At 38.1% G+C, this 24710-nt stretch overlaps 1 long non-coding RNA gene across 1 annotated transcript; it reads right to left on the minus strand.

The window, feature by feature from the left end:
- Positions 1 to 2115: 2115 nt before the first annotated feature.
- Positions 2116 to 24504, minus strand: LOC128830587 (uncharacterized). The gene is made up of 3 exons (XR_008443613.1): positions 24444 to 24504; positions 11906 to 12037; positions 2116 to 3831 (listed from the first exon to the last, which is right to left on the minus strand). It is a non-coding gene; the product is annotated as an uncharacterized LOC128830587 (long non-coding RNA).
- Positions 24505 to 24710: the final 206 nt, after the last annotated feature.

Below are 24710 nucleotides of genomic sequence, written 5' to 3' on the forward strand. Positions count from 1 at the left end.
AACCAGAAATGACTAAAATACATCTTTGACTGGATCTATGAATAAATCTATGACTGGGTTTGGACAGTACTTGCTTTTTAGGCAAAACAATGAATGATGCAATCTGAAGCTGGTATTGCATCATACATGGTATGAATTGCATCACGTTATTCCTAGAAGTCATGGATGATGAAATCACAACGAAGCTTACATCATTCTGCTGAACAAATTGCCCTATATCAGCTCTAGAAATCATACAGTGTCGTGCTCTCTTATTTGTCAGTGTTTGATTTTGCAAAGGGACACATTTCCATTTAGCCAAAGTGAGCAGAGATACCTCGTACTTGTGTGAACAGTGCAGATAACTTCTGCTATGTTTGTGGTGAAGTGACTTTTGCATCACAAAAGCGCAGTATAACCACTATGGTTAAGAAAGCCTATCACCTTTATTTTGGCTGCAAAATTGGAGATCAGGACAAAAGGTGGGACCCACACATATGCTGCAACACTTGTGCAACAAATCTTCGCCAGTGGTTGAATAGGAAAAGGAAATCTATGCCTTTTGCAGTGCCAGTGACTTGGAGAGAGCCAACAGATCATACCAGCAATTGTTACTTCTGCATGGTGCCTCCAGCTGGGAAAGGTGTGTCAAAGAAGAAAAAGTGGACTGTGCATTATCCAAACATTCCATCAGGTATACGCCCAGTACCCCACGGAGAAGGACTGCCAGTTCCTGATGCACCAGAATCATTCCCACTTGAGTCAGATGAGGAAGAGGAAGAGGATGAAACTTCTGGTCCTGAACCATCAATGTCACAGGACCCACATTTTCTCCCATCCTCCTCCTCTGAACCACACCTCATAACACAAGGTGAACTGAATGACCTTGTCAGGGATTTGAAACTCTCCAAGAGTAAGGCAGAGCTGTTGGGCTCCAGACGACAGCAGTGGAATCTCCTGGCAGGTGATGTTAGGGTTTCCATGTTCCGTGACGGTCAAAAGGATCTTGTCCCATTCTTCTTCATGGAAAGTGATCTTGTAGCCTGCAACAACATCGATGGTGTGATGGCAGCCCTCAACATCGTTCACGATCCAGATGAGTGGAGACTGTTCATTGATTCATCGAAGACGAGTCTGAAAGCTGTTTTACTGCATAATGGCAATGTTTTGCCATCAATTCCAGTTGGTCATGCAGTCCATATGAAGGAAACCTATGACAACATGAAACAACTTTTGAGGTGCATAAACCATGATCAACATCAGTGGCAGCTTTGTGGCGACCTGAAGGTTGTTGCTGTCTTGCTTGGTCTGCAGACTGGACACACCAAGTACTGCTGTTTTCTCTACGAATGGGATAGTCGTGCAAGAGATTCCCACTACATCAAAAAAGATTGGCCACTCCGACAATCATTGGAGCCTGGGAGGAAAAGTGTTCAGCATCCACCACTTGTTGAATCAAGGAAGATTTTGTTACCACCCTTACACATCAAGCTGGGTCTGATGAAGAACTTTGTCAAGGCCATTGACAAAACACAAGCAGCTTTCAAGTACCTCTGTGGAAAATTTCCAAGGTTAAGTGAAGTTAAGATAAAGGAAGGTGTCTTTGTTGGTCCTCAGATTCGTGAACTTCTTTGAAATGATGCATTTGACCATGCACTGCGTGGCAAGGAAAAGACGGCATGGAAAGCCTTCCAGTTAGTGGCAATACATTTTCTCAGAAACAACAAGGCAGACAACTACAGGTTGTTGGTGGAAAACCTCCTCAAGGCATACAAAAGCCTTGGTTGCAACATGTCACTACAGATGCATTTTTTGCACTCTCATCTAGATTTTTTTCCACCGAACTGCAGAGCAATGAGCGACGAGCACGGTGAGCGATTTCACCAGGACATTGCAACAATGGAGAAACGCTATCAGGGCAAATGGAGCCCATCAATGCTTGCAGACTATTGCTGGACAGTGACAAGAGATGCTCCATTTAATGAATACAAGAGACAAGCCAAGAAGCTCCGAGTAGACACTGAATAGGACTGAACTATGTACGTAATAGTTTTTTGCCTTTTGTTTCATAATAAATTTTATTTATATAACCCTTTTGCTGATTTTTAAAGTGTTACGTAAACAGGACAGGTGAAATATCATGTAAAGCAACCATAAACACATGAAAAGACCTAGGTTTACAATTTATGATTAAAACTCTACTATCTACACAATATACATAGACATAAAATGTAAAAGCTTAAATATCTTAGAAACAGTAGCCAATCAGTTGTTTTAATTGTCATATTTGAATTCAGCACATCAAAATACATAATAAATAGCACATTTTATCTCTGAAGCAGACGACTTCTCAAAAATTGTAGACCAGTGTATTTTAAACCGTTTAGATTTCTGTGCTGATGTATTGTGGTGTGCGTGGTTTCTTAATGTATTGAACCCACTAGGTATATGCATGGACTATTCACCTTCATCTGATTTGTGACCCACCCTTCCATTTGACTTATGACCCTACACTTGGCACTTATGTCCTCTTTTTATCTTGGTTTCCACTTTGACCAGTTATCCTAGCCATTCTGGAAGCTGACACATGTAAATTGTTAGGTAAATAAACAAAAAAGCTGGAAGATGATCTTCCTAACCCAAACTCCAGCAGAGCAACTGCATGCTGGGTTTCAACAACTACTAAGGAGAACGTACACAAGCTACACATCACGTGGCACAGCTCTGGTAAGCACCTTCAAACCTGATGAAGATGTTCCTGTGAGTAATGGCACAGACTGATTAGGTGTGTGTTTATTCTAGACTGACAATTATTCCTTGATAATTAAGGACTTCCTTCCCCTTTAGCAGCCCACATAAGTACCAAGAGAGCAACTTGCTGTACAAGGCATGGGGCAGTGCAATGAGTAGGCAAAACCAAACTGCTCTCCCTGTATACATCTGCCAGCAGAACATGTGGCTGAAGGAGTAAGAATATGCTGCATGCCTTGAAGGAGTGTTTCAGACATTTCTTCTCCCAGCACAACCTAGAAGCTTTAGGGCATAATTTCTCTAAGTGCTCACCTTGGGATGGTGCAGCTATTCTTACTTCCCTTCTCTAAAGCCAAATGCAGGGGTATGCCAGAAAGCTGCAGCTGAGCTCCTAGTAAAAAGACAGGTTTTATTCCCATTGTGTTGATAGGACCCTCATTATCAAAGAGTTGCAATTATACCCCATATTTGGCACTTTTTTGATGTGTAACGAGGATGCCTTTTCATTTGTAACTTCAACAGGTGAAGTGAAAAAAAACGAGTGCATTCACCCACTGCACTTCCTAATCCCTTTTACCCTTGCTTTTGATTAACTGGATGCCATCAGGTACGCACATGAATTCTTGATGCTAGTACAACAGAAGTCTAAAAGAAAGGTACACCAAGAGGGGAAAAAAACATTACAAACGGAATGAAGGTGTTTGGGGTAAGGGGCTAGAGAGGAAGCATTGCCTATAATCATTAGGAACAGGTTCTCTCCCAGTTCTGCTTCAAATTTGTTGTGTGACCTTGGGCAAATTAACTTTGCATTATGGAGGAAAGGGCAGAAAAAGCTGCAAAATCTGCAGAGGAGAGGAACAGTAGCTCCATTCTGTAATGGAAGCCGTGGAAGTCCTACTGCTCCAGCTCAGCAGTGTGCAGAAGGAGGCTAAGCCAAGGATCATCCCCTCCTGCAGCAGACTCCCCAGTTTAATCATCAGAGCTATTAAACAGATATCTGTCTTGAACTTACACAGCTGCTATAACCAGAAATATTTCCCCCTTCATATTTTCTAGGTCCTAGATGTGTAGCATTCAACCTTCTTCGTGAAGTTTGTTCATCTGTGAAAAGGGGAGAATATTTATCACAGAGTTAAATAATGTTTGTGCACCACTTTGAGAAATAAAAAACGTCATACTGGGTCAGACCAAAGGTCCATATAGCCCAATATCCTGTCTTCTGACAGTGGCCAGTGCCAGGTGCCCCAGAGGGAATGAACAGAACAGGTAATCAGGAAGTGCTCCATTCCCTGTCTCCCATTCGCAGCTTCTAGCATTCGAGTATTAAGGTGCTTATAGCTACTAATAAATCTTAAAAAGAACATTAATAAAGTAGGAAAAGTACATACTAAATGTTTCCATGTACATTAAAATTAATAACTCTGAAAAGACTATCTGTATATTATGTATATGTTTTATAAACAGAGCCATTTTAAGTATTTTTAAACATGGTTCTTATTAAACTGTTTTTCCATCTTCCTGGCACTTCTGAAATTATATTGGCATCAAAAAAGATGAGTTCACTATATAAAGTTGCTAAAACGTAAGGCTAAGTAACTTTTTTTTCATCAATTCTTGTTGCTGTTTCTAAGTGGGACCAAGTACTCTGCTAAATAATTCTCATGGAGTTTTTAAAATAAATAAAAATTCAACTATTTGTATTGTTTTTATTTTTTATTCTTCCCTCTTTGAAGGTAGAAATATTAACTACCTGCCTTATCTCATTTTGCATAGTTGTTCTGTCCTTTTTGCCTGAACACCAGTTCAGAGAAACATTTTAAATAGAAGGTAACAAAATATTTCACTTTATAATCGAGGAATATTCATGTGGATTTTTTTGTTTTGGTTATGCCGCCACACTATTCAATCTTCTTTTTTTTTTTCTTTTAGAAGAACAAACACTATTTCACAGGTTCATGAGTAGAAACAAGCTTTCTATTCCTCAACCACTGACATGATTCATGTCCATTTTGTTTCTGGACGTAACAGTATTATCAGAGAAATAGTTCAGCACTTGCAGCTGGGTTTTGCTGAGATGTGTGTTTTACAATCATCACGTCAAAACATCTGTTTCGAGTGTGGCATATTGACTCTTTTTTAAGAACACCACCACCAACACTAACAACATATTGTAGCTCTTTTTAACTATATAAAATGAGTGTGGCAGATTCATCCTTAGCACAGGTTTGATCCAGAACACAAATAAGCCACAGAGCCTTGCAAAATTCACTGTAAATAAACAAACCAACAAAGTCAGCTCCCAGTTGTTGAAAAGGCAGAAGCTGGGGGTGGGGAAGAACAAGTAGGTGTGTGTTATTCCTTATAGCAGTGGTTCCCAAACTGGGGTTCGTGAACCCCGGGGGTTCGTGAAATGTTACAGGGCGTTCTTGGGAAAAAAATCCCTAATGGCGGACAAAGCTGTCCCTAAGGACCCCAGACAGCAGGGGGCGAGCAGCCCAGAGCCCCGGACTTTCAAGAGCTAAGCAGATCAAAGCCAGCATATCTATCACACTGAGGAGATTTAAACTTCAAGACTCCTTATAAGAAATGGAAAAGGAGGTGGATATTTTTTGCTGTTTTTAAAATTAAATAGGCAGCTAGTGGTGTTTTTAAAATTATTATGAAGAACAAGTTTAAGCTTTATTGTAACGTACATTGTTTGCCTGGACTGCTCAACACCTGAATGATTGTGTAGGAGGAACTATTTGAGTTGGCTTCTTAAATACCTTCATGCTGTTTCACATCTGATACTCCTTGATGAAACATAGGAGTCTTATGTTAGAACAGGCTTATTCAAAGTGATTCAAGCTACAAAAGTGAGATCTTGGAAGAGTGTTGCTGTTTTCGTAATGTAATAAAAATACTGTCATGATCAATAATAATTAATAATAAATAGTGTGTAATAAGCATGTCATAAAAACAAATTTTATATTTCCCAGATCACTGCTTTTATATTTCATACTCAGGTAAAGGAGAAAATCCCTGGAAATATTCATTTTTAGGAAGGGGTTCGCGAGACTTGACATTTTAGTGAAAGGGGTTCACAGGTTGTTAAAGTATGGGAACCACTGCCTTGTAGTAAAGCAAGGAAAGCTTGCATTTAACTACTACATTTTATATAGCCACAGAAGCTATAGACTGCTAATGCTGCAACCTGCTCTTCTTCATCTCCCTTGTAGCCCAGAGTCTTGTTTACCAGTATGGCCTGTAACCTTTTTGAAATTTGCGACTTCTGCACTACACAACAGCTTTTCCACACAGAGTGGGAGAACCATTCAGGTCAGGATTGATATACATTTTAGAAGCTTTCATAGCACTTACCAGAAGCACTTTCCCATGTTAGCCAAAGGCACTAAAATTACTACCATAGTTTTAGAAATAAAGAAAAAAAAACCACTGGTTTTTAAGCAGCAACTACTTTACTGAGATATTGGACAATCTTTTTGCCTATCAATCTAAAGGTCTCATCCTTTCTGAATGTCTCCATTGTCTTCCCCTTCTCCATCACATCAAATTCTTGCTACCTATAATTACCTTCAAGGTCCTGTGTAACTCTGCCTCTCCCTATCTTATTTGAGCTTGTCTTTCATTGTCTGGCCTCTCCATCCAGCCAAGTATGCCACCCTCATCACCTTGTGTCATGGACCAAGCCCTGGCAGTCAGGCCTAGTGGTCAAAGACGTGGGTCAGAGCCAGAGTCAAGAGTCAGGAGTCGGAGCCAAGGTTCAGAAACTGAGCAGGATGGGAGTAGATTGGAGAAGGGCAGGAACAAGGCTGGGACTAAGGCAGGCACAGAAGCAACAACTGCTCACTGGTGTAAGCACTGGGCAAGTACTCCTGGTGGACTTAAGAACAGTCCTGGCAACACTGCTCAGCCAATGTGACCAATTAAGGGTTTCAGCTGCCATGAGCAAGCTGGTCCCAGACTCAGCTGCAGGCCCTCATTCCTGACATATTATTTGTTTCCCCCACAAACATCCCCATACTTTAATCCATGCCACTCCCCATATGTAGAACACCCTTCCTGTACAGGTTTTCCAAGTCACTGTACTCTTACTTAAATCCCTCCAGAAGATCCACTGTTTCTTTCGGCACAAACATGACGCTTGCTGATTAAGTTATCTACTTAGCCACATCATTTGTTCATTTCTCGAATGAACCACTCTTGTGTTGAAGGAGGAGGTCAAATGCTGAGGAAGAGAGTAACAAGAAACTGGTGTGGGGAGAGCAAAGAAGTGATTTCTGGAGAGAGGATGGGGGGGTAGTTAGTGGGGTGGGAGGGAATGACAATGAAGAAATGAGATATGTGCCCAGCTTCACCCAGATCTCTCTCACCGGATGCTGTGTCCCTTTCTTCCTCTCATTGATTTTGCCATTTCAGATTATACACTCTTCAGGATAGGAACTGTGTCCTTCTGCCCAAAAAAAGAGCCTAACTTATTTTGGGTGCTATAGCAAACTAAAAATTAATGAATAATTATTGAGTGTATACACCAACCTCTAAATGATGGGGGTTAGTAAGTAGTTTTCACTAGAGCTCTCAAGAGCACAACAACAATTCTGTTTTGCAGCAACTTTTGAGGTCTCGGCAGTTTTAGTTTCTCCATTGGAACAAGAACAAAACTTTTTGAATGTTTAAACAAAAAATGGATTTGTATTAAAATGTCTGTTTTCTGATCAAAACCTGGGTACTGGCCTGGGAGGCAGATTCAAATTCAGAGCAGAATTTTTCATCCCATATCACTCTGAATCAGGCAAAGCAGGGACCTGAACCTGGGTCTTTCACATCCAAAAGACTGTCTCTTTTGAAAATCTTTCCAACAGAACCTTAATTGACACCAATACATCTCCAGGAAACATTCTGGCTTTGATGAAACAGCAAATTAATTTTAAGAGAGAGCTGGTCAAATGTATGAGTGTCATTGTCTGACAGAGGTGCTTGTGATGGGAAGGGGCAGGGCTCACTCCAGTTTATGTCTTATGTTCCTAAAGCTCATGCTCAGGATTCCTGCTGGTGTATTTAATGTATTCTGTAAGGTTGTATTATCTCTTTCCTCTGAAGCATCAGGGATGGCCACAGATGGAGATGGGACACTAGGTGGGGAGGGCCAGGGCTCTAAGGTGGCACTGAGCAGTGCTTGGCTGGCTGGTTGTTGCTCATATGCTCAGGGTCTAACGAATCACCACATCTGAGGTCAGGAAAGAATCTTCCCCCAGATCAGATTTGCAGTGACCCTAGGTATGGGAGATGGGTTGCCTTCCTCCACAGTGTGGGGGTGCGGGTCACTTGCCAGGATTATCTAGGTATCTCTCACTTAATTCCCTGCCATTGCAGGGGCCTCAAGCACTGGTGCACCTTGGTCTCTCCTATTCTCTGCCTGCATCACATAATAGTCTAGCCTGTGTGTCTCATTTACTTTGGTCTAATTTCAGTTGTTGGATTTAGCATGTGGGTGCTGGGAGATGTTCATGGCCTGTGATATACAGGAGGTAAGACTAGATGATCTGGTGGACTCTTCTGGCCTTAAGAACTCTATGACTAGGACTCTAAATTTGAGCACAAGTTCATTTGAGCAGAATTTGCTTGTCACAGAGACAGACAGGACATTGCACTAGATGGGCCAGGGGTTTAATCCAGTAAGGCAATTGCTGTGTTAATCATTTATAACAGGTAAAATTACTAAACAGAGGCTCCGTCCTACAAGCCCTCCATGCACAGATTACTAATAGTGCTCAATGGAAATTCCAAGCATTCAAGTTTTGCAGAACTGAGCCTGAGGGCAGGTCTACACTTAAATGCTACACCGCTGCAATAAATATCCTACCTATAACAGTGGGAGGGCTTCTCCTGTCAGCACAGGTACTCAACCTCTGAGAGAAGTTGTAGCTATGTTGACTAGAGAAGCCCTCCTGTTGACATAGCACTGTCTAAACATGGGCTACGTTGGTACAGCTATGTAGCTCAGGGTGTGTGGATTCTTCACATCCCTTAGCTATGTAGTTATATTGATGTAAGTTTATAGTATAGACCTGACCTTAGATTTTTTTAAACAATATCTTTTAACAGCAATAAGAGATCACTGGAACTGTGGATGAATCTTAAATGTGACTAAAAAAAATAAAGCAATGTAAATAAATGAGGAGGAGGCGATCTGACTCACTTCTATTAGACAACACATTCTGCTTGGTGGATTCTGGGTGCTTAAAATTAAAAATAAACTTAAAAGTATATTAGGATTTTGCATATTTCTCATGCCTACTTTTAGGATCATATGCTAGACGTGGTTACAGAAAAAATAGTTACTTATTAGAACAATACATATTTATCTGTATTACACTGAATCATGAATGAATAATTTAAAATCACCTCTTTCTGTCAGTTAAATCAATTGCAAATAGTGTATTAGCATGTAAAATCAGCAATTCACAATTAGAGTTCAGAACTAACCAACAATGTAGTTCAGAAGTTCCAAATTTCAGTGATTATTTGGACACTCAACTTTAACATTTGCATTCCTAAGAGTTGATACCAGTAAAATATGTTTGCAAAATTTTCATTGGTTGGGGAACACAAAAAGGGGCATGGACACAATTAAAGTAAGTTTGTTTTAAAATTAAAATGAATATGGACATAATAATATTTGCAGTTTTCACTTAGCTGTAATGAACATGGATTTGCATGTTCAGAAGTTGGAGATGGAAAAGAGAAATAATCAATTTTACCAGAAGAAAAGATGTTCAAGAATCAATCTATAAATTAGGCATGAGCAAATAACCAATTTATTTTTGCCTGGTGCTTGAACCAAAAAGAGCAAAGATCAAACAAATACATTCTTTTCAGGTTTTCTTTTTCTTTCTTTTTACTAAGAGGGGTTAATTTAATTTTTAGACAAACATTTTAGGTATATTCTGAAATGAAACTTCTAACTGTCTAAATGTTCATTTTGGAAATGCTGAAACAAAACGTTTTGATGTTTATGGAATTTCTTTATTTTATTTTGGTTGAAACTATTCACCAAATTCAAAACTGAATACACAAATAGTTTTGGTTGACTTGAATCTGCATTTTGGGGGAAAAATAACTATTTGCTCAAAGATTTTCTTCTTGGTCTACTTAAATATAGACAAATCTTTGTCCACCAGCCAACTGTGATTATATTGTCCCAACAGCAAAAGTCTTGTATAACAAACATTCCCCCCCCGCCCCCAAAAAATTAATTAAATGGAAAAATGGGGTACTTCATATGAAAAACAAAAATGCCCCATAATCAAATAACATTTCCCCCCATTTGAACATTAAAGATGTTCTTTGTCCAAAGGTTAAGACATTAAGGCCATTGTGGACATAAGTAACTTTTTTCAGAGTAGCAGCCGTGTTAGTCTGTATCCGCAAAAAGAACAGGAGTACTTGTGGCACCTTAGAGACTAACAAATTTATTAGAGCATAAGCTTTTGTGGGCTACTCCTGTTCTTTTTATAAGTAACTTTGTATATAAACTTTATATTACCAAGGGTTGTAGTGGAATCTCCACAATCAACATTTTTTAAATCAAGATTGGATGTTTTTCTAAAGATCTGCTCTAGGAATTATCTTGCAGAAGTTCTAAGTCTGTGTTATATATGAGGTCAGACTAGATAATAACAATTGTCCCTTCTCGCCTTAGAATTTATGAAAACTTTGAATATTAAAAGTAATTCACAATATGTACACCACAAGTCTCTCACCTTGCTCTGTATTGAAGTTGTAAGTGACCTCGACTGTGAGTTTTTTTGCTCAATGGAATTGTCATCCAAATGAGCTACCACTTTTCTTTTCTTTGCTGTTGACTCAATCTGAGGGTTCAGTTTATAATGTAATAAATAAGGAGTTGATTAATCTATTGGCTCCTAGTAACACCTCACTCTTGTAGATTACCTTCACAAAGTGTACACACACAGGGCGTGGCCTTGTAAACCATAAAGCTACTTGAAACTATTCTTCAGTAAAAATCAAAGCTATGTATGATTCCAATCAATTTACAGTTTTTAATCTATTCAGATTATGACTATTTTACAAGAAACAGATACCAGGGCAAGTTCTCGGAAGGTATAGTATCTCAGCTTTCTCAATTTTTGATTATTAATCCTCTTTAAAAAATGAATTTGGAGGGTCTTTATCAACAAGATTTAACTTTTTTTTGGAGGGGAGCATTTTTTAAAGAAATTTTGTGGTCAGAATCTTGTTGAAACAGTAGCTAATGTAACGTACATCTTTAAAATGCATTTCCCATAAACTTGACTATAAGGCTGGGTCTATATTTAGTCTAGCCAGTGTGAAGAAAAGGAGTCTGACTCCTTTAAGAGTTCACCCAAAGGAGTGGGGGAGAAGTGGGCGGGGGGCATCACCCAAGCAACAGGCTGCCTGGGAGGACCTCAGAAGGGCCACTATCCCATGCATAACAGACAGAACCTTTCAGAACTCCATTCTCCCCAGAAAGAACCCTCTTTTCATTTCCTAGGCGATCTGGTTCCATAGTACAGCATGGAGACAATCCCCTTTCCACAGCCACTTAAGCCTCATACAAGGGAAGGGCAGTGGGGTCTCAGCAATAACTTGGGACCAGGTTAAATTTGGGAGGGCTGACAGCAGCTCTCCCAAATAGGTGAAAAATATTAAGGAAAGAATAGTCCTGAGGTATTTAATCTATTGCCGGGCATTTCCCAGATAAGTGAATAAAGTTGCAGTCTAATTAATCCACATCCCTTGTAGCATCTCTTTCTTCCTGTGTGGCTGGGACAATGATCAAGTATAAAACAAAATCACAGGTGTGCATAGTACATAAGAGCAAGTGGCTTCATGTCTCAGCATAGCTGAAGTGATGCTCCATTACCAACGAGTAATTAATCATGTTGAGGGCATGAAAAAACAGGTTCTCAGTCTTGTGATCACAGAGACTAAAGAATGATCTTTTTTACAATGCTGAATCTTATAGATGAATTTAAAAAACATATGTGGCTGCAATTGAGGGAATGTGAAATCAGAAAAGTGCTTGGAGGTAGTTTAAAATATATCTTCCTATCCATCTGAAAGCAGGACTTACTATTTAGTCTCACTATGTGATGTCATCAGTCATTCATTTAAAATATAAAAAACTTACCTTTGTCAAACTATATATATATTTGTCTGTTCCTTGTTCGTGCTAATTACGTCACTTGTCAATGCTACAGCAGTTGAATTTACACTATTTCAGATTTCTGCACACCACTGAAGGGATCTTAAATACAGCCATCTGTGTGAAAAGAGCATGAAGTTTTTTAGTTTTAAAAATTAATTCACAGAAATTAAGTTTTTGGGGTAAAACATTTACAACACAAGTACAGAAACCCACAACTTGTTTAAACAAATACCGTTCATTATAGTACCTTGTAATGCAGTTAAGCTTAATAGGACAATCTTAAGAATTTGATTAGTAAAAACATGCATGTAGGATAACCTGTTTAGCAATAGGTGTAAGTGAGTGGATTAACTAGAGAAGCTTATAGTTCTCACTAGATGTGTTTTTATTTAACTGTTACTGTAAAATGCAGGTCTTAGAAATTACCATTTCAGGATTATAATTTATTAAATTACAGGTAGCATTGCAAATCCAAACAATATATTACTCTATTTTAAATATCTATGGGGGATATATCCATCTCCACTGGGAATTTATAAGGTCATTTCTCACTAGGAAATCTAAGGCAAATATTTTCAAAATGTGGTGCCTAAATTTAGGAAACTAAATTCTTATTTTGCAATTTAAAAGAAGCAACCTGATTTTCAGAGGGATGAACAGGGCTTGTCAAAAGTTTTCTAAAAACTGTAGTTTTTTATTTAGTCATAAATGCAAGGAAAGTTTGTCGGTTTTCCTCCAAAAATGTTTCAGATGAAAACCAAACATTTTCTGCCAAAACCACAAAATTTCAGTTTCTTATTATTTGTTTTTGATTGCCAAAAAGTTAAATATGTTTTGTTTTATGCTTTTTGATGAGGAGTTAACATTTTTTCAGGGGTGGCATGTAGAAACAAAAAACTAAACCCAAGATGTATTCTGATCAGCTCTAGAGTTGAGTACCTGAGCATCTTGGTGTGGTTTCTCATCAGAAACCAACAACTGTAGAAATCAGCAACACTGACTGAAGTGCCCGACTGTGGAACCCTTTATGTTTGCAGTCAATTACCCACAAAGTACAACCACTGAGTAGGGTATTAGAAAGCTCAATCCAACTCCCAAAGTCAGTGAAACTCTTCATTGACTTCCATGGGAACTGGGCAGGTCTATATAGAGCAGCTGAGATAAAAATCAGAGAATTATTATGTTAGATAAATTGTAACTACTACACAAAACAAAACCCCCATAAATTCTAATCAACTCCCTTCCAATTCACCAACAGGTGGTGGAAGGGGAAAGACCCCCCGCCCCCAATTTTACAAGAATAAGCTATATGAAACTGAAAACTACATTTTTAAAAATAAATATATAGATTTTGCAGTATTGGAAGGGTAAGTTAATACTACAATGTTATGAATTTTAGCTTAGAAAGAGCTTTCTATTTGAGTACAAGAAGGTCCCGAAGTTCTCCAAAGTTATTGAGTACAAATATATTACTACAGAAATGGAAGAAATGAGTTGAGTTAAGGATATGCAGTGTGGAGATTGTTCATAAAACCTTTTCAAGTACTAGAAATATCAGATATTTCTGTTCACTTGGTTCTCAAGATAGCATAGCTGTAAAATTCTTACTGCCATAAAATAATGTTTGACAGTATCTAACAAACCTGTGTCATTCATTAAACACAGGACAAATGGAGTTTGTGGAAACACATTTCCAGAGTTCATACACAGGTTCAGCCATTAAAAGTTTAAACTGATTCAAAATTTCTTAAAACAAATCCAACCCAAATATAAAAAAAAAGGGAGAAAGAAGAAAACACTTTTCCAAGTGTTTGACACTTTCCAGCATGCTACTGTGCACCACTTCTAATAGTTTACACAGTTATGTGCTGTACATACCATACAGTACTACATAATAAAGAAGAAAGATTTATGACATCCAGCTATACCTGATTTTTATTTGTGATTCCTGTATGTTTTAGTTTTGGGATGTCACCTTAAATTTTTGATATGATAACTTCCATTTTCATTTTATTTTTATTACTATCTTGTACGTCTTCCAAGGTATTATAGGTTGCCTGAGACTTCCAATCACAATACACTGTTTTCAGTTGTTTATTTAAACTACCTTAGTTGAAATTCTCTTTGTTGGCTGTCTGTCTCAGGCTGATTCTTTCTGGAAAATTTCAGACAAAATGGTTCATCCATTTCTGAGAACAAGGTTAGGGGGGAAAAGATCAGTTGGTTTGCCCATGTTAAAAAATATTGGTGACTCTTTCTTCGAAAAACTCTAGCTCTCCCAAGCTTTGGAGCAGAAACTTGAAATTTAGAAAGTTTTGGCCTTTGTGTCAAAAGAATATACCTTTTGCAATCCCCATGAAAATCCTCACACATTTTGACAAATTAAAAGCCTTTGAGAAATTGCAGTTTGCACATGTTATATAATGGTAAGCACTCTGAAAAATTAGGTCCGAGGTGTCTCAACTTGGGCACCTAAAAATTGTGGGCATCATTGACTCTAATCGCCCTGCGCCTCAATTCCCCATTTTACATATGGGTATCATACCACCCCCTGACATTAAGAACAGCCCCAGGGCAGAGGTTAAGAAGCATCCAGATATCTGCTAATTAATAACAGCTGACTTAGCAACTTCAAATATGCCCCAATTCTTTAATGTGATGAAATGTATCTGATAAGCGTCAATGAAAAGCTCATGAATCATGCACAATTTCATGGTATATTTCACCTAAGACAACAAAAGGTACCAGCCCTGTGACTTTCGGGGATAGATCCTGGTCCAGGAGTTTGGTCACTCATCTTGATGGAAATGTGGTAAGAATTTTAATCTTGAACCAAGTTTTAGTTACTAGAAAGCATTTTACCTTTATTTCTCTCATAACCATTATAGACATTAATCAATATACTTGTACTCACGTAAAATCTCTCTTTCTAATCAAATAAACTGGTTTCATTTTTAATTTAAACCAATCCAGTGCTGTGTTTGAGCTGAACTGGTTGGTAACTCCAGTTAAAGTAACAAACTGTTGAACATTGATGCTTTAAATGAGCAACAAACTTTAACATTCCTCTCATTGTTCCAGGACAGGCTTGGACATTTTAGAACACATGTTTTGGGGGACATTCAGATACGGGGAGGTTGTGGAGTCACCGTACCAATTGTTAACAAAAGCTACTGAAGACCAGTGGAAGCTTGTGGTATTGCAGGCAGGCTCCTGCATCCGGGGCATTGGACCAGGATGGCTCAACACATACACAGAATGCATGCTTGCTGCTGGCTGCGGATGTGTCAGGGAGAGAGCTACAGTGGCATAAGGAACTTAGGCCTACAGAATAAGAGGTAACAACTATTCACCAGTCTGGATTGCACCCCAGAATGTGACGCATCCCCTCATCTCTCAGGTGTCATGAGGATAACTTCATTAATGTTTGTGAAGCAGTCAGGTACTGTAGTGATGAGTGGCATAGAAAGAGACTATCAGGAAATTAATAATTTTGTCTTCAGAGCAGGGCTTGAATAGTGTGCACTAAATATGGGATGGAGCCACATTGAAGAATGAGGAGAAAACAAAATATTGAATCGCTACTCATTAAGTGAGCACCCTCCATCCTGTATGCTGAATAAAACGGGCGTCCGGTGGAAAAATAACCATGTGTTCATGTAATTAAAAGCTATCATAATGCATATGCACAATGGGGGCATGAGCAGGCAAATTAATGTTGCACAGGCAACCTCAATTCTGGCATTTCCTAACTTTTGAGTGCTTCACTTTGCAACCTTAATAATGTTCTTTTAATGTACTTTTCTTATGTGTAATATATTATATAAAAGGGTCTAACACTATATTACAATTACTGTTAGCACTGCAGCACATCAATTTCGATTGGCAGATGCAACTATTTTAGTACATTGCTGACTCCACATTTGCCAGTGTTACAGAAGACATCTAGCACATGATCACTGGACAAGAAGAAATATTGTTCATGTCTTTTGTAAGATGTTTATACATTCTCAAGACACACATTAGAAGTGGAGAATATTGATTTCACCTCTTCAGTTTTTCTTATCTAAACTAGCTACAAGATACATTTTGAGTCACGTGCAAAAGCTTTATTTTTAAGAGGTCCAGCTTCATGCATGTTTAATTGCACACTTTTTTCACCGTGGTATTTCTAGGTGCGTTACTGCTCAGCAGAATGTCCCCAGCCCACATGATTTAACCATTACACACTCCTACCAGATGGTCAGTCTGCTTCCACCCAATATGACTATATAGGAATTATTTTGGGTCTGTTAATGCTGTTGCTTGGTAAGATACTAGGGCAATTCTATTTCTCTTTTATGTGTTAAGAGCAAACAGCACTTGCAGTCCTTGCCAATGTAAGAAACAAGAAGCTCGGAAGAGTAGCTAAATCTAAATCTCCAACGTGACTGTTCAAAGCATATATTCATTTTCAAATTAGCCTGAATCCTCAGGGTCCCAATGAACTAAATCACTAGACACCTAGGATGGAGTTTTCAAACATGCTTAAATGACTTAACCGCATAAGTCTCTCAGATTTTCTTAAATCATGTAGGTGCTTTTGAAAATCTCAAGCCCCCAGAGAACCAAGTTATCTTCCACCCACTTTTATCTTGTTGGTATTGCACATATTCCTCTCAGATGAGGACCTAGTCACCATGAAATTAGAATCAGAAAACAAATCTGAGTAAAAGAAGTTAAACCTAGAGCTGGTGCATCTCAAACTTAATGCAAGTCCTGAATGAGTGCATCTTTCACCTAGATACTCTAGGGATGGGCATGTTTCAGATGTCATATATTCGTCAGTTAATTACAGATTAAATAAACAGATGAGACAGAGGATGGAGTTGCACAGAAAGATTCACACAAAGAAGAAACAGAAATCTTTGAGCCTCTCTCTTACGGAAGAAAGCAAGATTTTATGTTAAAGTGGTATTGTGAGGTTTTGCCATAAACAAAATATAGTTTCAGCAGTAGAAATATTTTCTTTTTGAAAACATACCTCCTCCCACCCAACAGAATCATACTGTAATAATGCTCCAAAATACTGACTCACACTCATGTTCTCACAGTACCGAGAAGATATGGACCATTTTTGTAGAATGCTATTTTAGAAAAAATATTTAAGAGACAAGGTGGGTGAGGTAATATCTTCTAATGAGCCAACTTCTGTTAATGAAAGAGACAAGCTTTCGAGCTACACAGAGATCTTCTTCAAGTCTGTGTAGATTTTTGTTTATTTAGCTAAAAGTGAAGGAATATGAGTGAGAGCAGTTAGGTACTTTAGAAAGAGAACTGTAAAAAACAAAAGGCACATGAAGTGTACGGAATTGTTGTGATAATCGAAGTGAACAAGAAAGACTTACCATCCTGGACCCTGAACTACAATTTACTTTTATAGTTTGAGTTTAGATCTGCCTGCTGCTATTAAAAAGGTGTAGCAATAGCAGCAATACCTGTAGAAATCTCCTTTCCCCCCTGCTTCACAACAATTTGACTCTCCCTTCCAAAGGAAAGTTCACCCGATTGACCACTTCCTTCCCTGTCTGAGGAACAGTGACTTGGTACTTTGCCTTTTAAGTTATGTAGTGTAGTTAAAGATAATTTTTACAAATTATCAGAAAAATTCATTGAACCCCTTTCTCCTAGAATTTTTGCAAAATGGCAGTAAGATTTTATGAAAAGATAGTAACTTTTCAGCTATGAATCATTCACTGGTTATAAGCCCCTTGTTACAATAGATTGTTCTGGTGGGTTTTGTGCTTCAGAATATAACTTCTCACTTAGAATCTCGACTGGAGTCCAGTGATTAATTAGTTTAAAGTAAAATAAGTCACTGATTAATTGATATTTGGGAGGTTATTCCTGGAGGAGATAGCAGCCATATTCACAGACAGTAATCTTTTACCTTTGAATAGACCCTCTTTGGCCAAATTCTTAAGATCAATTACAGCCCATTTTCACCAGTCAGGGACCACAATACAGACACATATTGCCACCAGGGAATTCCCCTGGCATATACGGCAACTTTCTTCCAATGCATCCGTGCTGCTGTTGGGCTCTGTGCCTCAGCCTGTTTCCGATGCAGATGGGCAAGTTGAGAGTGGGCGCTAGTATGGTAGAAGGTACTCCCCCCAACAATTTTTCACTGCTGTAGGTTACATTAAGGACCCCATAACAGTAGTATAAATTAGGCTGCTGCCACATAGCTTAATGTGGTGCTGGGTCTGGCACTAACAATCAGGAAGCTAGAAACCAACACTTTTTCCTGCAGAGCTCTGATGCAACAGATTATCTGTTCCATTTAGCCCACAATGGTTTTTGCAGGATTAGGGATTTAATGTGGACAGAGACTGGAATCTAGTGCAGGGAATCAGTGGTTATGGTAGTGATACAGTTGAAGGAGCTAAGAAAATGATTTTAGTGGCAACATATTGGCTAGGCATGAAAAGTACAATGTAATATGAGCTGAGGGGTGAAAACATTATCTACTAACTTCAATGAATCTACATCAGGGATAAATTTAGCCCAAATATACAAGATTCAAGTAACTTCCTTTAAGATATTTTAAAATCTCTAACATTACCTAATATTTAAGAATAGGTTATATAGGAGATATTTAAGAGTAGGTTAGATAAATGTCTGTCAGGGATGGTCTAGACAGTATTCGGTCCTGCCAGGAGGGCAGGGGACTGGTCTCGATGACCTCTCGAGGTCCCATCGAGTCCTAGAATCTATGGATCTATGAATAAAGATTAAAATCTCCTTTACATAAACTCATTATGAATTTTTAGCCTCAAAAGAAAAATAAAGATGTCTATTGCCATTAACATCCTGATAAAAGCCAAACTACTGCTCTAGCAATCCCTTGTGAGCTATTTACACAGTAGCGACAAAGATGACCATTGTAAATTGTGCATGTTACAAATTGTTTAAATACAGCCATCTGAGACACTACAGCTATATTTCTGACATGAGAAAACATCCTTTCAAATTCTATGTGGACATCTCTGAAATTTCTAAAAACCACTACGCTGATAAGTAAAGGATGACAAGGACTGATTTTACTGAGCTGATCTTGCATTTTGTTTTGAAATTACAGATGGAACATTTTACAAAACCCTGCAGCCTCTTGACACCATGCCCTCCTTCCCCAACTCCCCCACTCCTTTTTTTTTTTTTTTTTCTAAAACCACCAGCACCTGACCTTTAACTATCCACGTTCTTTCAACCAGATCAAGAACTTTAATACACACAACCCCCGCCCGAAATGAGCTTTGCTTACAGAGCTACCCTTTCTCACAACCCTGGAGGAAAAAAGACTTGACTTTTGAAATCTGGACTTGCAATACATCATCTGCTTTAGAACTTTACTCAAAGTTTTTGGGAGAAATTGTTCCTCACACAAACTAAAGATTCTTGTATTGGTCAAGAAGTAACGATTCTATCAAAGAGATTTTAAAAATGTTACTTTTAAAAAAAAATCTTTTGGCCAGTGATAGCAGCCTAAGTAATTAAAAGAAAAATTTCATTAATTAAAAACAAAACATGGTTGGAGAAGTTGCTAGTGCATAGCACAGCCATATAAAAGATATAGGTTCCTAAACAGTTTAGGATTCCTGTCTCTGCCCGACAGTGACAAGGAATTTTGTTGATACAACATGTAGTATATAATCCTATATTAAAATTAACATTAAAAATAAATCTCCCTCAATTAAGATTTGTCTCATTTAAAAAACTAATTCCTGCATCATGTTAAAAGTGAGGTTACACTACAAACATCCCCCCTTAGCCAAAACGTTGTGCGTCCAACAATTTGTCCATGAACCTGTCTGACTCCAGCACCAGTGGGATATGGGTATATTGGATATCATTTTCCTAACTACCTTCTCCTGCTCTAAAAGTTGCTGGTTGTCCTCGCCTTCTGGCTTTCCCAGTCCATCCTTACAGGTCACCAGGGGACATGAAGCCTCACAAACTGGCGAAAGCCATGGTAGATTTGCCACAGATGCCAGGAAGATCATGGAGGGTCACAGATGTACCAATCGTCTCAATCACAGGCAGGGAAAGTATTCATTTTCCCAGATGTGTTGTAAAATTTAGGACTGGACCTGTTCTGACTAATCTGCTCGTGAGCCCACAATTTCAAAAACAAAACCTCCACATGGCACCCAGAATAACATCACTTTTCAAGCAAGCTATACATACAAGCCAAGGAACAATAATTCTAAATTACCCTCATCTCTTTCTACCTCACGAGTGTTAAAATTCTCTAAAAAGTTTTAAGCTTTTTTAGTCTAATGCAGAGCTAGAAACTCAGTAGTTCACAATGACGTTAGAACAGATATAAAATTAGAAATGCATTAGGAGCTACAGCAGACACACTGGGTGGAAAAGCTTTATACAGTGATATATTAAAAGTGGAATTAAAAAAGATTTGTACATGTATTATATGATCTGATTTGTATTGTGGATGCTGAAATAATATGAAGTCAGTCAGTCACTACTAAAGAGGTCTTTTCAGAAGAAAGGGAAAACAATGCCCAACTTAAATTCTATTAGAATTACTGTTTTGCTAGAAGTAATATTAAATAGTTGTAGAGATATCTCCTAAGCCTAAAGAATTGGACATATTCAGTGCTTGTGATTTTGTATTTCCTACAGTTGCCATTATACCTATAGGATTAAAAAAAAAAAACATTCAAAGAGCATATGCAGCCCCATAACCGCTATGAGTAAGTGAGTTGAACAGTGGTGGATACTGTACATCAGTTCTCATAGCCTTCTAACAACAATGAAGTCTGGTGACATGATGGCAGCTTTAGTTTACTACATTTTAAGAAGAAATGCTTCCTAGATCTACAAATTATAGATACTATGGGATAGATCTACTTACCAGTTATTTTGAGAGTGCAGCTCTCACTTAGGTATCCATTACAGTACAGGCTTTTGTAAATATCCAAGCACCTTTAGTGATTAAAATTGCAAAAACAAGGGCTCGCATAGGTTGATATAATAATCCTGGTTACAGGACTGTCTAGGTAGACTCATCTTTTGGCAGACACAACTCAGCAGTGCACCTGATATTTGTGATTCATCTGACCAACGACAACTAAACAAATGGTGACATCGTTACTCTGAACTGTTTGCAGTCCACAAGGCTAAAACTATTTCTGAGGGTGGAAATCTCTGAATAGTTTTGAATGAATGATGAAGGTACTTAAGGAAGATACAGTCTGCTCACAGAACACCCACAAAGCAGTAAAAAAGGTAAAGGATTTACATTTTAAAATTAGCATCCAGAGATCCCTTTACACAGGTGCAGTTTGGACCGGAAAAATGTACACCTGCAGTTTTGCACTTATAAAGCGAATTGCAGATGCCAGAGAATCTATGCTTCTGACATCCTACTTGGTATCTGCAAGCAGACAGATGCAGCAGCAATTACAGGTTTGCAACTCCAGTTCAGTTATATTCAACTAACATCAACCAAAACAAAAAAATGCATGTGAGAGGCAACAAAGGGACAGCCAAGGGCCTATGCACTATTGAAAACTGACCTAAGCCCTATTTTGAGAATGTAAATGGTTCATAGGTTTTGCACAAGTGCTCTGCACAGTGGCAAATGTCATCTTGGGCATGCAGCTGTGGCTGTCATAGCTAAGAAGTAACCTGTTACAGAGTATTCCTTATCATCTGATTTGACTAGGCCTATTGGGAATGGATTTCGTTTTCAGTTCACTATAATACGACATTCATAATCTTTAATGATTTAAATGTAGCATTCTTTTAACACATTTTTAAAAGGAAAGTACTGGAAAGGAATAGTCTTCCGTGCTTTCCAAATGGAGGAAAAAATTAATAATAAAATCAAATGAAGTGCCCTGCTGGTACATCTGTACGAACATTGGCACCCAATAGTGGAGCCCTCTGAAGCGATAAACTAGAAAAGTTTCCACAGGAGATACTCTGGCAAGCTTGAAACCAGAGATATAGAAACTAAGGAATCACCAACAAGCATGTTCTCCACACACACGGCATTTGTTTCCAATCTGTTGGACAGCATCAAGGAAAGAGAGATGCTGTGTTTCTTATTAATTTAATGGATTATTGAAACATCAAAAGCTAAGAGCTGCTGTACAGCAGTAATTGTCTTACTACCTCAAATTCAAGAAAACTGCTATGGACATTCGAACAAGACAGCAATATCGAATAGTGATTCAAAATAAGATAGAACAGTAGTAGTTAAAATAATGTGGCTCGGTTATGTTTTGAGCTGGTGACAAGGAATAGTTAGGTTATTAAATTTTAAACCTATACATAAATTACTTTCACCTGAAACTAGCTTAGTACAACTACTAGCTTGGTCAGGAACGGTTCATTGTTCCCCCATCTGGTAGCTTTACTACCTTTGACCCAGAATCCGTGGGTTAGACTCTTGGCTGTAGTAATATGCAGAACATGCAGTGGGTCCAGCCACTTGACAGTGGGCTCTGCTTATTGTTCAAGTGAGTCTGCTTTACAATCTAACCACCAGATAATAACCAGCTGTGGCAATCTAACAGCCTTCTTTTCAAATAATTAAATAATTAACAAAATAAATGTAACTGTATCAGGATAAATACAGGGCCTGATTCTGTACTCGAAGGCTTCTTTTCCCTAGTAGGGCTAAGTAAAGTTCCCTCAGTATAAATTAGACTCTCACCCATAATATTCAATGTTAGTCGGTAATCAACATGTTTAGCTGAAAAAAAACAATCCAACGTACGCCTTCTCGTTAACATAACTAGGGATGATAGCTTTATTGCGGATAATAATGTTTTTATTTGCTGATGGTTACCATGATAACCAAGTTAATTTTAAAGTACAAAGAGTCTTCATACTTCACAAAACATTGCAAAGATAAAGGCAAACCACAATAGGAGTATTCTATTTCAATCTTTAAACCACAAAATGAGGTAATGAGAGTGCTTGAAGTGCAATCTGAGTATAGAGCTATAATCAGCACAAGCATATTTATTAACTTTTATTCTGGAATTCATTTAAGGACTAGAAAATGTTGACCACAGACTCAGAAACCTCACTGCTCTGTGGCTAAGAGGTCAATAAACAGCTGAATAACATAGGTTCACAAGCAGTTTTGAAGATGATCTCAACATTTCTGAAGAACAGCATTTTAAAAGGTTATAACAATATATTTTATTTGCATGGGCAATCTGGTTAGATATTTAAGACAAACCTAACACTGAAGCCAAAGTGATAAGCTTTGTTTACTAGTTTGCTTTTGGAATGAGCAGATAAGACTTCAAAGCGTATGATACAACTAGAAGAGGACCTTTTTGATACAGCATTAACTTTTGTACAGATCGTTCTGTAATTGAAAAATTAGCACAAATGTAAAAAATTAAATTAAATTAATATAAACAGTAGGGAAACAAATGGTTGAAATAGGTACAAATAATTAGAGACTAGCCTGACAAAAGGTAGATCCACTTTTTATTACTAAAAATGATATATTTTAATATCAACTGCGCTGGAATTATGTTCCTAGTAGCATTTCATGCCTGTGTAAGTTTTTTGGGGGTTGGGAAGGGGGAGCTATATAGTAGGCATCATCCAAGTGTTCCATTTTGGAATAGATGACAATGATGTAAGCAACAGGTTTGCAACCTCTTGGCTCGCATTCTGATCTCACTTATTGTACCATAAGTCTGATTAACTCCACCCAAGTCCCAAGAACTATTTTGAATTTACACTAGTAAAACTAAGAACACACACAATGAGATCTATGGACTTACAAGAGGACTTAGGCCTTAGTTGCGGTTGATCGAGTTTTTCCTGCTGTGTATGGAAACTGAAGGTCTCTCAGACATCTTGTCAGAGCAGGGATTTTTGGCTCTTGGTCATCTTTTACAATTAGGTGTTTTTGGCCTCTAGTGAACATTGGCTGATTTAGGTTTCAAATAAAGAAAACATGCAGATGTTGTGATTTACACTATTTAGATGTGAACCTCGGTGACACTGGATGGATTTGATAGTGGTTCTGTGTTCTTTTTGTTGCATTAGAACTTGAAAATCAAAGCAAATTGGAGGCGGGGAGTTGGGGTGGGAGGGAGAAGGGGTCTGTACAAGTCCATTGGAACTGAAATCAAAGACATATTGGTTTTTAACCAGAAACCAAACTCCAGCAACTGGAAGCCATCAGATGATGCATAAAGCTTTACTTTCTACAGATTTAGCAGCAGGATGAAATTTAAACTTAGTTGCACAAGTCTTCCACAACAGCAGGACTTTATTTCATGCCTGACAGTCATTTCTATCATTCCCCTTTCTCACCTGGCACTAGGCATGCAAGTAAACTAAAGTAAACTAAGTTATGTGAACCTCTTTAGAAATGGTATATATAGTGACAATTTATTACATTATAGTGAAGCAGAACACAACATTCTTAATGGTTTAAATAAATGTTTGCTCAAGCTGCAATTCTGGATATACTTACCCTCTGCTTAGAGCAAAATAAGTTGTCTGGAAAAATGATGACTTCATTATACAAGGTTTTCTCTGCACCTAGCTTTTAGTTTGGAACCAGAGTACATACTGTGGTAATTTGGCAATTATTAGCCATTCTACTGTCTCTCTAGTTAATTAATGTACTTTCAGAGTACTTTTAGCCCTAGCCATTTGTAGAATGTAGAAGGGGAGGGAAACTGATTAAGATGAATTGTTATAGAAATAAAATTCACAGGGGAACCATGACGGGGCAACC

Source organism: Malaclemys terrapin, chromosome 1 (assembly GCF_027887155.1).
Source record: "Malaclemys terrapin pileata isolate rMalTer1 chromosome 1, rMalTer1.hap1, whole genome shotgun sequence".
In the NCBI taxonomy this organism is placed as follows: domain Eukaryota; kingdom Metazoa; phylum Chordata; order Testudines; family Emydidae; genus Malaclemys; species Malaclemys terrapin.